The sequence below is a fragment of the Balaenoptera physalus genome (genome assembly GCF_965194825.1).
Source record: "Balaenoptera physalus genome assembly, chromosome: 5".
NCBI lineage: Eukaryota > Metazoa > Chordata > Mammalia > Artiodactyla > Balaenopteridae > Balaenoptera > Balaenoptera physalus.
The window spans coordinates 111,433,446-111,445,445 of NC_138884.1; the positions used below are offsets into that span (position 1 = coordinate 111,433,446).

At 46.3% G+C, this 12,000-nt stretch overlaps 1 protein-coding gene across 3 annotated transcripts in view; it reads left to right on the plus strand.

Moving 5' to 3' along the window:
* Positions 1-17: 17 nt before the first annotated feature.
* Positions 18-12,000, plus strand: part of HS3ST1 (heparan sulfate-glucosamine 3-sulfotransferase 1) — a 55,668-nt gene continuing 43,685 nt past the window's right edge. For 2 of the 3 annotated variants that reach the window (XR_014263695.1, XM_082462014.1), the window contains exon 1: positions 18-206. The gene's annotated coding sequence lies outside the window, so the exon portion shown is untranslated. Of the gene's footprint in view, positions 320-12,000 lie in introns of all 3 variants that reach the window. The other variant, XM_082462015.1, reaches the window with a different exon arrangement.

A 12,000-nucleotide genomic window follows, 5' to 3' on the forward strand; every position in this document is an offset into this window, starting at 1 on the left:
GCGCCTGCAAAGTCCCCGGCTCGCGGGCAGCCAAGAACCTCCGCCACTGCCGGGTCTCAGTGGGTGCCTGCGCCCGTGCCTCACCCGCCTGCCCAGGTCGTCCCGAGGCTCGCTCCGCCGGCCGCCCGTGCTCCACGGCGCTGCCCATGGCCAAGCCCGAGAGCCGACTTCGGGCGCCAGACCGGCTGCAAGGCGGCGCAGCTCAGGTGAGTGAGGAGCGCGCGAGGCGAGGGCCGTCAGTCTGGGGAGTGGCGAGACCAGGGGCCGTGGAGGTGCCCTGACCTGGCAGCCCGGACTTAGGGCAAGAGCAGAGCCCAAGGTGAGTTGAGGCTGGAGCAAGTGGAGTGTACATTGGGGGGAAAAGGAAGGAGAGGCCAGAGGTTTTCCCATCCTCCTAACCTTCTGACTTGGTCCCTCAGCTGTGCAAGTCTTCAGGGACTGGTTTTTACAGGCAGGTATCCGGGTTTCTGATTTGGTGGATTGGATTCTTTTTTCCCCCTTACTCCCTAGCAGAGTCAGGAGGTTCGCTCCTGCCCGAGGCTTCTCTCTAGGACCGACCGTGAGGGGTAGCAGGAGCGCAAATCGCAGCGGAGCCCGGGTACCACTCTGGCTGAGAAGTTGGGGCGCGGATACAGCAAAAAGTCAGTCTGTTGAGGGAGCGTCCAGGGTGGGGAAACCTTGGTCTGGTTTGCTTTTGGAGCGGAGCGGAGATGGGGCGTTTCGCGAGGGGCGGGGACGCCCGGGAGCAGAGGTCGAGGCGACAGGCAGTTACGTACCCTTTTCCCCTAATGCCGATTATGCACGGTTCTGATTTTTCGTGTTACTTTCTACTCTTTTTTTTTTTTTTTTCCCTGCATCTGTTTCTATTTCGAGCACCTTGGGTGGTGACGGCAGATGAAGGTGAGGGGAGGAGGGGCGCCAACCCGCGGTGGGAACGCGTAGAACCCGGCTCAGAACCAGGGGCACACTCGCGGAGCCTGGTGTCTCCAGGTGCGCCCTCCGAGCCAGGCGGCCGACCGCGCGCTGCTCCCCCTTCTGTTCCGGGAGCCGGAGGGCCGCTTCCTGAGCCGGCAAAAAAAAAAATGGGATGGAGAAGCGAGCGGGGGCAAGAGCTGGGATGCAGCGCGCGGGGTGTGAGTTGTGCTCTGCTCCGCGGACGTTTGCCGGCTCTGTGAGTCTTCCATCTCATCCCCTCCGCCGGCCGGGAGTCCACGCTTCCTCGCACTCCCAGGCCCCTCTCTCGGGAGGGGATTTCATCCCTCTTCCTCCGCCCTCCACTTTGCAGGACCAGTTGTATCCGTTCCTTGTCTTGCGCGAGTCTCGCTCCTCCCCCCAGCGTTGTCCGCCGGCTATTTTTATCCACTACTTGTACAGAGATGCTTTTGGGGGGATTCTGGGGAGGCGACTCCAAATCTACTGTCTTCTCGCTGCGCTCCCCGAAGCGGTCCCCTGCTAGCAGGGAGCAGCCGCGCGGAGCAGCCAAGGGATGAGGATGGAGTGCGCCCCACTCCTCCTTCTGCAGCCTGAGCTCTCGAAGCCCCGGCACCAGCGGCTCGGCTGCTCCGCCCGCCGCTCGCTGCGGGAGCCGATCCCCGGAGAGTTCCTTAGGGCCCGGGCGCAGGTGCTTGACCGACTTTAGTGGCCACAGCCCTTTTACATGCAGGATCCTTTGGGTCCTACACGGGCGTTCTCGCCTTGCTGCAAAATCTTACCTTATTTTGTTGAAATGTAATTAACCAAGTTCCACTCAAGTGTTAATTTCAGGAATTTCATGTTAAAAGAAAAAGGAGGGGGAGATAACCCAACTTCTGCCTCCCTGCATTTCTGAAGCCCATTCTTTGGCGTTCGGAATTATTGTTGCCTTCCGCTTTCTCAGTAACGATTGGGTGCGATTCGAATAAGCGTGACCCAGTGAAATTCCAGGAGATGGACGCTTCTGCTACAAATCCCCACGTTACTCTTTGTGTTTCCAGTGCTTAGATTTTTTTTTTTTCCCCTCCCATAGGATTGTAGAAGTAACATTGAAATGGACCATTGTGTTACATAAGGTTTCTCCAGCGCTAGGCAGAGAAAGATCAGCTTCTCAAGGAGCTTTTCAGGGCTTCAGCGGGTCCTTTCTAACTCTTTCAGCCGAGTTTGACTGGGATCAGCAACTTCGTGACTAAGCACTCTTAAGTCGAAGCAGTTAGTTACGGAGGTAACATCCAGTGAGGATCCCTTAGGGAGGCATCTTGAGCGGTGTTTCCGGGCTAGAGATCCAGGCTGAAGCTGCGGGCTGTTCAGGGCACCGTAGCTTGAAGATGGGAAATTCTTTGCTCGGGAAACTGGTGAGAAAGTGCTACCTTGAACTTGCAAAGGGCATCAGGAAAAGTCCATGGTTCTTAGCTGTGTTGTGGTGTGCTTTGTGTGAAATTTCAAGTCCTCCACTTTTGCAGATGTTCAGGAACCCTTGGACTCCACAATATAATTGGGGATGCACTTTTGTTGTGAAAAGAAGAAATCCTCTTACTGGAAAAGTCTGGAGTGCTCCTTGAAGGGAAACACAAAGTGGAAGCTTTTCTTATCTTGAACTAAAATTTGATGGCGAATAGAAAGGGGCTAGGGGTGTGGACTGGCTGATGTAAAATTGCTTGATGGGTAAACAGTGCCTTTCCCAGAACAGGGCATCTACCCAGGGTGGCCCATACCCACAGGGAGTACAGAGTCATGTTCTCTCTATTGAGGCCAGTTTGGAGAGAGGGACAGTAAAAGGTAATGATGTCCTGATGGAACTGAGCCTGTTTTCAGGGTCACAGCTGAGAATCCAGGTTCCAGGGCACGCTTCTAAGCCAGGGTCCTTGTGTGAGAGACAGTCTTGGAGGAGTAAAGGCCTGTAGCAACTTTGGAGAGTAGCAACCTTCTAGCTGCTCTGTGGGAAATGCAGTAACTTTCCAGCTGGTGTTGGAAAAGATCTGGGTTTTTCCCCATCACTTTGATGTAAGTATCTTCCTTCAACCTCACTAATGACCCAGTGCTTCTTAGCAAGGCCAACGTTTTCCAGTGGGGAATGGCAAGAGTGCTAGCTGAATTTGGAGCCAGCTTCTTGCCCCAGGACCCTAAGCAAATTATTTTTTACTCTCTGAGCCTCAGGTTTTTCCTCTGCAAAATAGAGGCTGAAAGATTATGAGAAAGAGAGAAATGTATGTGAAGAGCATTTGGGCAGTTCTCAGACACTGGTGAAAAATGCACAAGGTTACTTAATTTGCTTTTCCTGCCAATTTCATTTGGTCTATTTTAATGCTAAATTTAATTATAGTTTGTGAATGTCTGTGTGAATTACATATGCTAAACATTAAATGAGGGAGAGGATTTCATATAATGGACCACTATCTCCTTGTGATTAAGCCACCTGAAATTCACCAGCATCAGGGCTCCTGGCTTTTGAGAACAATTAGTTTCTTGTTTGTAGAACCAGAGTTAAAGTTTTGAGCTTTTTTTTTTTTTTTTTTTTTTTTTTTTTTTTTAGCTTAATGCATTTCGTATGTCTTCAGGAAATATATGTTTCAGGAAGGGCCCTGATATTGATTAACCAAAAAAGGAGGAACTTGCAGATGAGTGTATCAGTTGGGGAAAAGTGATACATGATCAGTTTCAGGAGATGACCTGGGTTTCCCTTGTCTACCTCTGTCATCAGCATAAAGTGTCTCTCTATTGCATTTTGGTGTTCAAAATTTGTCCCCAGGACCTAGCTAAGTGGCTAATACATGCTCGATAAGTATTTTCGAAGTGAGTGAATGAACGATTGAACTGAATCTTCACAGCAACCCCGTGCTGTACACAGGCAGATGGCATCATTTCTGTTTTAAAGATTTGGAATCTGCTGATTAGAGAAGTTAATTAATTTTCCGAGGGTACAAAGGATTCCAGATTGGAGTTCAGGTCTGTCTGTTCTCATTCCATTCCGCTGTACTGCCTGTGTTGCCCTCTCTCTCCCATCATCACTTAAAATCTCCTCCTAATCCATAGTGGACTTCTGCATTTTGGAAGCTTCCCAGCAACCAAACACCCTTCTTATTCGGGGGGTACCACCCTCCCCTCATGGAGGGACTTTTCCATGGGGGGGGGGGCTCTTCCTCTGTGTCCACATCTCTGTGCCTTGAACTGGGGCTCAGCTGGATGATCCCACCTGAGACTTGGAATCTCGAGGGACTAACTAAAGGACAAAAGGACAATTGAGCGTTTATTTATGACCGTGGGTCATGAATCAAATGGTGTCAGCGGCAGCCTCAATGTCACAGGATGTCCCAGGGATGCCATTCCTATGGCATTATCCTGACGCTCCCTGGTGCCAGGTTCCCTCCATTCCTTTTCATTTCCAAGCCTGGCTTTTCAGCTTCTCATTAATTCCTAGAGGTAACTCATAGTCTTCAAGTAAATTCTTTCTCTGTTTGATTTAGCCAGAATTGTAACCAGCTGATGCTCAGCCGTTCACAGTTTGTCTTCAGGCCTGCCTCTGGCATGAAGCATTCTCAGCTTCCTCTACCCACAGGGAATTAAGCTCATAGCTTTTTCAGGCCGTTAGAATAATATTTACTGGGCCATAGTTTGTCAGTTGTTATGTGATACCACCAGAGTTCTAGAAAAATGAATACATTATTCTTCCAAGAAATAGCGTAAACATAACTGAAATAGATCCCAGTGGGCATCTTTTCTTTTCTTTCTTTTTTTTTTTTTTTCCATGTTACATGCTTTTTGGTAACTTTCCAGCAGGGGTCGCTCACTCAAATGCCTTCAGCAGCCAGGCAAGGAACAGCCTGAGCAAAACAGGCCTGGGAACAATCAGGGTAAGGGGGGTGAGGGGCTGCAGCTCTGACCCAGCACACAAGTTGGGACCTCAGGCCCTGTCTTGCCACATCTGATTTTTTTTTTTTCCAAGATAGGCTGCAAATTCACAATTTTATGTAGAATCTACTGACTTTTAAGTACCAGCTGCTAATTCAAAACAATTCTATGGGTAGGTCTCCTCATCTGTATCCCACAGGCCTCCAATTTATGGCCTCTGGGTTCCAGGGATAGAAAAGAAATTGGTTGGAATATGAGGCTAAGTAAAATCAGTTCTTGGGAGTATTGAGGCAAGGGTACGCTGGGAGTGTAGTGTAGACAGTGCTCCAGTGAGTTAAATTTCATGTCTACAGAATTTGTGTTTGCGGTATTCCTTTTCCTTGTCCTGTAAGCAGTTACACCAATTGCATTTATCCCTTTAACATATGTTTATTGAGTTGCAATCATGTACCAGGAGTTGTTCTTCTCACTGGTGACACAGTAGGAAATAAAACAGAGGGAAAGCCTTGCCCTTCTGCTTGTCTTCTAGTGGAAGAGACAGGTAAAAGCAAGATGGGTAAGGACAGTCCTAGATTAGATCGAGATGTGCTAAGAATAAAAATAAATCAGAGGAAGTGTAAGGGTGCTGGGGTAAAACCTTCGGCAGCGGGGGCAGGAATCTCTAAGTTCAGTCTCTGACTCAGCATAACCAAAGTCAAGTTTCACTGTCGGAAATAAAAGATTTTGGGGTGTGGGAATTTGGACCCTGGATTATATTCTGGGAGTTGCTACTGTGGGTAAACCCCTAATAACAGACTGTTATCTTAATTTTAATGAAATCAACTATTGAGCCCATTCATTGAGTGTCCAGCAGGTGCCGGGCACTGGATTAGGTGCTACAATCCACTAACAGACAAAACCAATCAAGGGACGGTCCTCAAGGAAATTGTAGACCAGAATGGAAGACATGAATAAATGATAGCAAAAGAGTAGATGGCTAAAGTGAGCAAGGAGGGTGGAAAGGGTGTCATAACTATTGAGTTTTGACATTCAGAATGCTGGCATTCAGCATCTTTTTAATGGAGCATCTGATATGTGTCAGGAACAGTTTAGGTCTGTGCTTCTCAACCTGTTTGAATCCTGGACCCCATCATCAGTAAAGATTTTTTTAAAGCCTTTTTTACCTGGCCATGACATTTTGTGTTATTACCAAATTTCATTTTGTGTCACGAAAACAAAGTATTTAAAAAATGTGTTCTAAGATTTTTGAAACTCTAGTACACCCTCTCCCCAGTCGGCCCAGCCATTAATAGTGACTGTTGTTGCCAGGGCAGTTGTGCAGAAAATTAAAAAAATAGTTCTTATTCTTGAGGAACTTACAGTTTAGTATGGCAGTCAGATAAATTAGCATTTTTTTTTTTTTTCACATATGAGCTGAGAAATGCATCCTGTTTGAGCCTTTGCCTGTGTCATCAGGTAAGCCTGTACCTTGAGAACACCTTTACAATCAACCTATTTATTTCTTTCATTGCAGTACTCTCTCCCACAGCATGGTTTTGTAGCCATGATGTTTATCTGGAGTCCTCTCATTACTTCATTGGTTAACTTGCTCACTATCTCTCACGCCCCCATCAGAATATGCACCCTGTGTGAGCAGGCATCTGGAGGTGCAGGCTTGTTTCTCCCACCAGCTTCCAGAACAGTGTGTCTGGTTCCAAGTAGTTGCTCAGAAAAGAAACAAGAGGCAACATTTCTGCTTGGGGGAATTAGGAAAGGCTTCATGGGGGAAAGAGAGAGGCTTGCAGAGAAAAGCCAAAGAACGATGATGATACAAGATAATCAAAATATGGCCCCAAGCCCGAGGTGCGATCTCATTTGTCGGTTTTAGGGATTCCCAGTGTGGTCAGCCCAGGTGAAGAGCTGACATGCTAAACACAAACCCTTCCCTGATTAGATCCTGGCAGCTCCAAAGCACTCTGGCATGAAAAGAATGAAAATGATTAAAAAGGACGGAAAAAAATGGAAAAAAAAGGAAAAGAGTGAAAATGATAACTCTTTACTTCCATCTAGTACGTTAATACCCACTGTCTCCTTTTTCTTCTGTACCCAGTTCTTCAAGGGAGACAGGGAGCTCTTAGCATCTTCATTTTGTATTTAAGGAAACCAAGGTCCAGAAGTGAAGCGACTTTCCTTAGATCCTCAGAACGAAGGCAGCAGACCCTGGATCCAGGGGCTGTGCTTCTCCGCCTGCAGTGAGCAGATCACTCAAGGTGGAGATTGGTTAAACCCCTGGAGGACTGAGTTTTCTATAAGCGGAGAAATATATTTAGATTTCAAACATTCACGTCTCCTTTGATTCGTTAAGAACTTCCATTTCAGCACTTTCTGAGATGCGTTTTGTGTCTTGTTGAATTTCCCCTAGAATTCTGCAGATTAGGTACACCCTGCAATAAGGTTGCTTTATGTAAATGTCTTCACTCTTTAGTTTAGGAGAGTAAATCAGAGTCCTGCATCAGCAGTTAAAATACAGTGGGAGAAAGGTGATTGCAGATGCAGCTGAAATGAAAAGGCATGCTCTTCTAGCTGTGCTCAGAAAAATACATACTCAAGTGGCATGGAGTGAAAGCAGGCTGGCACTGTCTCTGGAAAACTCACTTGCACTTGATGTAAATTACGTCTTCAACCAGATTTTTCGCAGTGTCCCGGATAGGAAGGACAGAAAAGGTGTCAATTACAGGCTTCTGGGATTAGATTTCGGAGTTATTCTTGAGGTGGAAACAGCATCGCGTTTGAAGTCATGTCTGTTGGCATTTCTGATCCCCTCCTTACTGATTGTATCACCCTGAGAAATAGACAGATTTTTCAGATTTTTCAACATTCTAATGAGGATTAAAAGAGGTGGCCCATATCAAATGCCTAGCGTAGTGCTCAAGAAAACTTATATTCTTCTTATGCAGAGTTGCCTGATTTAACAAATAAAAATACAGGACACCCAGTTAAATTTTAATTTCAGATAAACAGCATATACTGTTTTAGTATAGGTATATCCCAGATACTCTATATTAAGACATAATTGATTGTTTTTTCTGAAATTTAAATTTAACCAGAAGTCCTATATTTTATTAAGCATCTCTATTCTTGCAGTGACAGTTCTGGGTGATGCCTTTGGTGAACGTTCTAGAGCTGGAGGCAGTTACAGAGAGGAGAATACAGTAGTTTGGAGGTGAAATGACTTAGCCAGGGATCCAAGGAGAGCAGGAAGGGCTGTTTTCTCTGATGAGCTTAGCAACAGATTAAACCAAGGCAAGCTTACTTGTTTGCTAAAAGAAGCAGAAGAGTTGTGGACAAGTCAGATCTCTGAGTGCATTTAATAAGTTAGTCGGATATCTCCCATGCATGCACCAGATTATTCCCAATACCCTTTGGGAAGAAGGTATTTTAATCCCATGAGGCTACCAGGGGAGCATTCAGTCCGCTAACACAGCACATTATTCAACAATATTGCTCCGAGCTCATTTACGGCAGGGCTGGAGTTGGAACTAGAGGCACATACAAGGGTTCCACTGAGTGTACACTGAAGGAATACTTTGTGCTTTGAAAACTCACACCTGCAATTTCTCCCTCGTCAGATGAATCCAAAGCTCATAAAACAGTGAGAGGGCCTTTCAGACCTGCTCCTCCCAAGTAGATGAACTCGGGTTATGAATTGAGTCCGAGATCTCCCCAGGACTGCTGGAATATGTTGTTCTGAGAATTGCCATGAAAATGTGTTTCCATTTCAGGTAATAACCTGCTGGGGAACTCAATAAACAAGACTTTGGCTGCCGGTAGACTTTTCCCAAGCAGAATTTAATGCTTTCTTCTATAGTGAGATACTGCTCATGCCAAAATAATCAGTTTCTGTTGCATCTGATATTACTAACTCCTCACTTAACCTGAGCTGCTTACTAGCATTATGTTTATACAGAATATGGACCAGAAAGAAGGCAAAGCGGCATGGTGGTGAGGATGTAGTCTTAATCCGCCAGAGAGATCTGGTTAGATCTACTTTGCTACTTCTCGGCCATGCAGTAGGAGGTGTTACTTCCCCTTCCTAAGCCTCAGTCTCCTCATCTTCAAAATGGGCATAATTAAAATTATAACAGAGGATTGCTTAGTGCACATTAAACCAAATAAGTAATGTCAAGCATTTACATGGTGCCTGGCTCGTAGTCAGCTTTTTTAAAAATGTTATTAATAAGACGACCAAAGAAAGCAGTGTAGACCTTGAGACTGCAAACTCAATGTCATGTCACAGAGACCATGGACTGAATCTCATGCATCATATTCATGGGAGACTCTCTGAGTCTTTTGCCCTTGTTTCTTTAGTCTTAATTTATATAATCCGTACAAATCTTATTATTTCATTTTCTGGGCCAATAGCTTAGAAGCAGTAATGTAGAAAAGGTATTACTGTTAGGGGAAGACACAAAGTACAGAGAGAGAAAGGGAGGGAGCAAGAACCTGGGGAAGAGGGAGGGAAGAGAAGAGAAGGGAGAGAAGCAGGGCAGAAAAGGATTGTAAGAAGACAGGATTTGAAGCCCAGGGAAGTGCAGTGACATCTTGTAAAAGTAAGTCCCTGGTTAAATCCCGTCCCAATGCAGTCATTTAAGTAAATGCCACTCCCTCTCCCTCTCCCAAGGCTTCTCAGGACCCCAGCTTAATACCTATGACCTTGAGGGACGGATGCAAGAACTGTAATGGTGAAACTGTAAAGAATGTGGAACGTGATGGAAATAGAGAAACTGGAACCTTTCCCCCTGCTCTGTAACAGCATAAAGTCCTAGATGACAACTGAACCCAAGGGAACCCAGTGACATTGTGTGGAGGGAACAGCCACTGTGCCCCTCTTGGTCCTCCTCTTGCTGCGAGGGGTGGGTCTGTTATTTTGGGTTTAGTTTTGCATTTCCATTCATTAAACATGGACTCTTATTAGAGAGAGTTTCAAGGTGGCATCTCTCCTGCCCCTATTTCTCCCTGTGAAATGGTTCCCTCCCTTCTGATCTTTAAGCACTTTCCACACCACACATCAGAGGAACTGACCTTTTCTTGGGGGACAGGTCCGTCCTCCTCAGTTGTTCAGCCAGGTGGGAGCATCCTTGGGGCCAGAGCACTTTGGAGGTCACAAAAAAGAACTGCCCCTGCTCCAGAAGGTAGTGTATTATCTGAGGTGTTTGACATCGGGGAAAACGCTGTTCCCAGCGTTGGTTGCCTTGTTAAATGGAATTATACTTCTTCATGGACTTTTTGCTGCTAGAATCACATTTGATAACATATGTGAAACACTGATTTGAGAGTCTGGTACCAAGGAAGTGTGTATAATGCAGCACTTAGTAGTGATCATTAGCTCTTCTTGCTGGTAAGCCTGATTTTGTGTGAAAAGCAGATCAAGAATGTTGCTAAGACTCTAGCTGTGTATTGCCTTCCTGATCCCTTTCCAGGTGGTGAGAAGCCCATGGTGCCCCCAACAGCCTCGCTCATCCCTTTGCTCTAACATAGGAAGGGAGGAAGGTTGGGGAACTCTTTTAATCGGGGAAGGAAACCTTTCTCAAAAGCCTGCAGAAGATTCCCCGGTAGGTCCCATTAGCCAAAAATTTGCCCACAGGCCAGCATTACAGAAGGAGAAACTAAGGCCACAGACATTTGAAACTGTGGAAGAGGCCAATTAATTGAATACGGTCATCCTGAATTGATCCCTCTTGCCTTTGAGCAACTATGACATTTATGTTTGTATCTTGCAATTGGCAATGGCTCCTGCTCCGCTTCATAACATCTCTTATTTCTGTCTTCAGCTGAAATACAAATCCTGTATTCTCCAGGTTATGCTTTTCTTTCCCTCCCCAGCTCCATAACTTTTACAACCATTTGCATCTGCAGTATTTCTCTATGTTAATTTCTCCAGCCCTGACCCGAACAATCTTTGCAAAACACAAATAGAATCAGGTCCCTGCCCTGTCCCTTGGGGAAGAATGTCCCATGGAGCCCCATGATTTACCGTATTAGTGTTTGAGTGCAGGACACTTAAACATAGATGAGATCTCGGCCCATCCATGTTGCTACATCACAGCATCCCTTTGGGCAAGGTAATCGTCTCTCTAAACCTCACATACTCTGTGACTTTTAATTATGGATTTTTCCATACACTTATTTAATGTTTAATCTGTTCCCAAGAAATAACTGTTGACTAAAAAAACCTAAGAACCCAATATATTCTGTTTTTAATTCTGATTTGTCAGGATTAAATGTGGTGGTGCATAGGGAACATTTAATGCCCAGAGTGGGTGCTCAAAACCTAGCTTTTCTTTTGCTGTTTTGGTTTTTTTAAACATATGATACAAGTAATGATGCAATTCAAGTCCTGCAGCATGGCATTCACATTCTAATCTTTCAAGCCTTGTCCCTCACCATCCTCTGATCTGACACACACCTTGTGTTCTGACCACAGGACTGCCCATTGTTTCCCCAGATAAATCAGGAACGTGGATATTCCACCCTTTGCCCATGCTGTTCCCTCTGACAGCCTCCCCCCTTTTTTTAAAATTTATTTATTTGTTTATTTTTGGCTGTGTTGGGTCTTCGTTGCTGCATGCGGGCTTTCTCTAGTTGCAGCGAGTGGGGGCTACTCTGTTGCAGTGCGCGGGCTTCTCATTGCGGTGGCTTCTCTTGTTGCAGAGCATGGTCTCTAGGCACGTGGGCTTTAGTAGTTGTGGCACACGGGCTCAGTAGTTGTGACTCGTGGGCTCTAGAGCGCAGGCTCAGTAGTTGTGGCTCGTGGACTCTGGAGTGCAGGCTCAGTAGTTGTGGCGCACGGGCTTAGTTGCTCCGCGGCATGTGGGATCTTCTCGGACCGGGGCTCGAACCCGTGTCCCCTGCATTGGCAGGCGGATTCTTAACCACTGTGCCACCAGGGAAGCCCTTCCCCCTTTATTATTAGCTCCAGGCTCTGTCCTTCCCTTAGGTCTGTCCTGGATGCTCTCCAACCACCACCCCCCAGCTCCATCCATAATAAATAACGTGCATGTGGCAGTTGCATGTGGCAGCTCTGCGGCTCTCTCTCTCCCATGCACAGGGTAGGGTTGCATTTTTGCTCTCTGAAGATCAGATGGCCTTGTGACTTGCTGTGGGCAGTGAAAGTAAGAGGAAGCGAAGTGTCACTTCCTG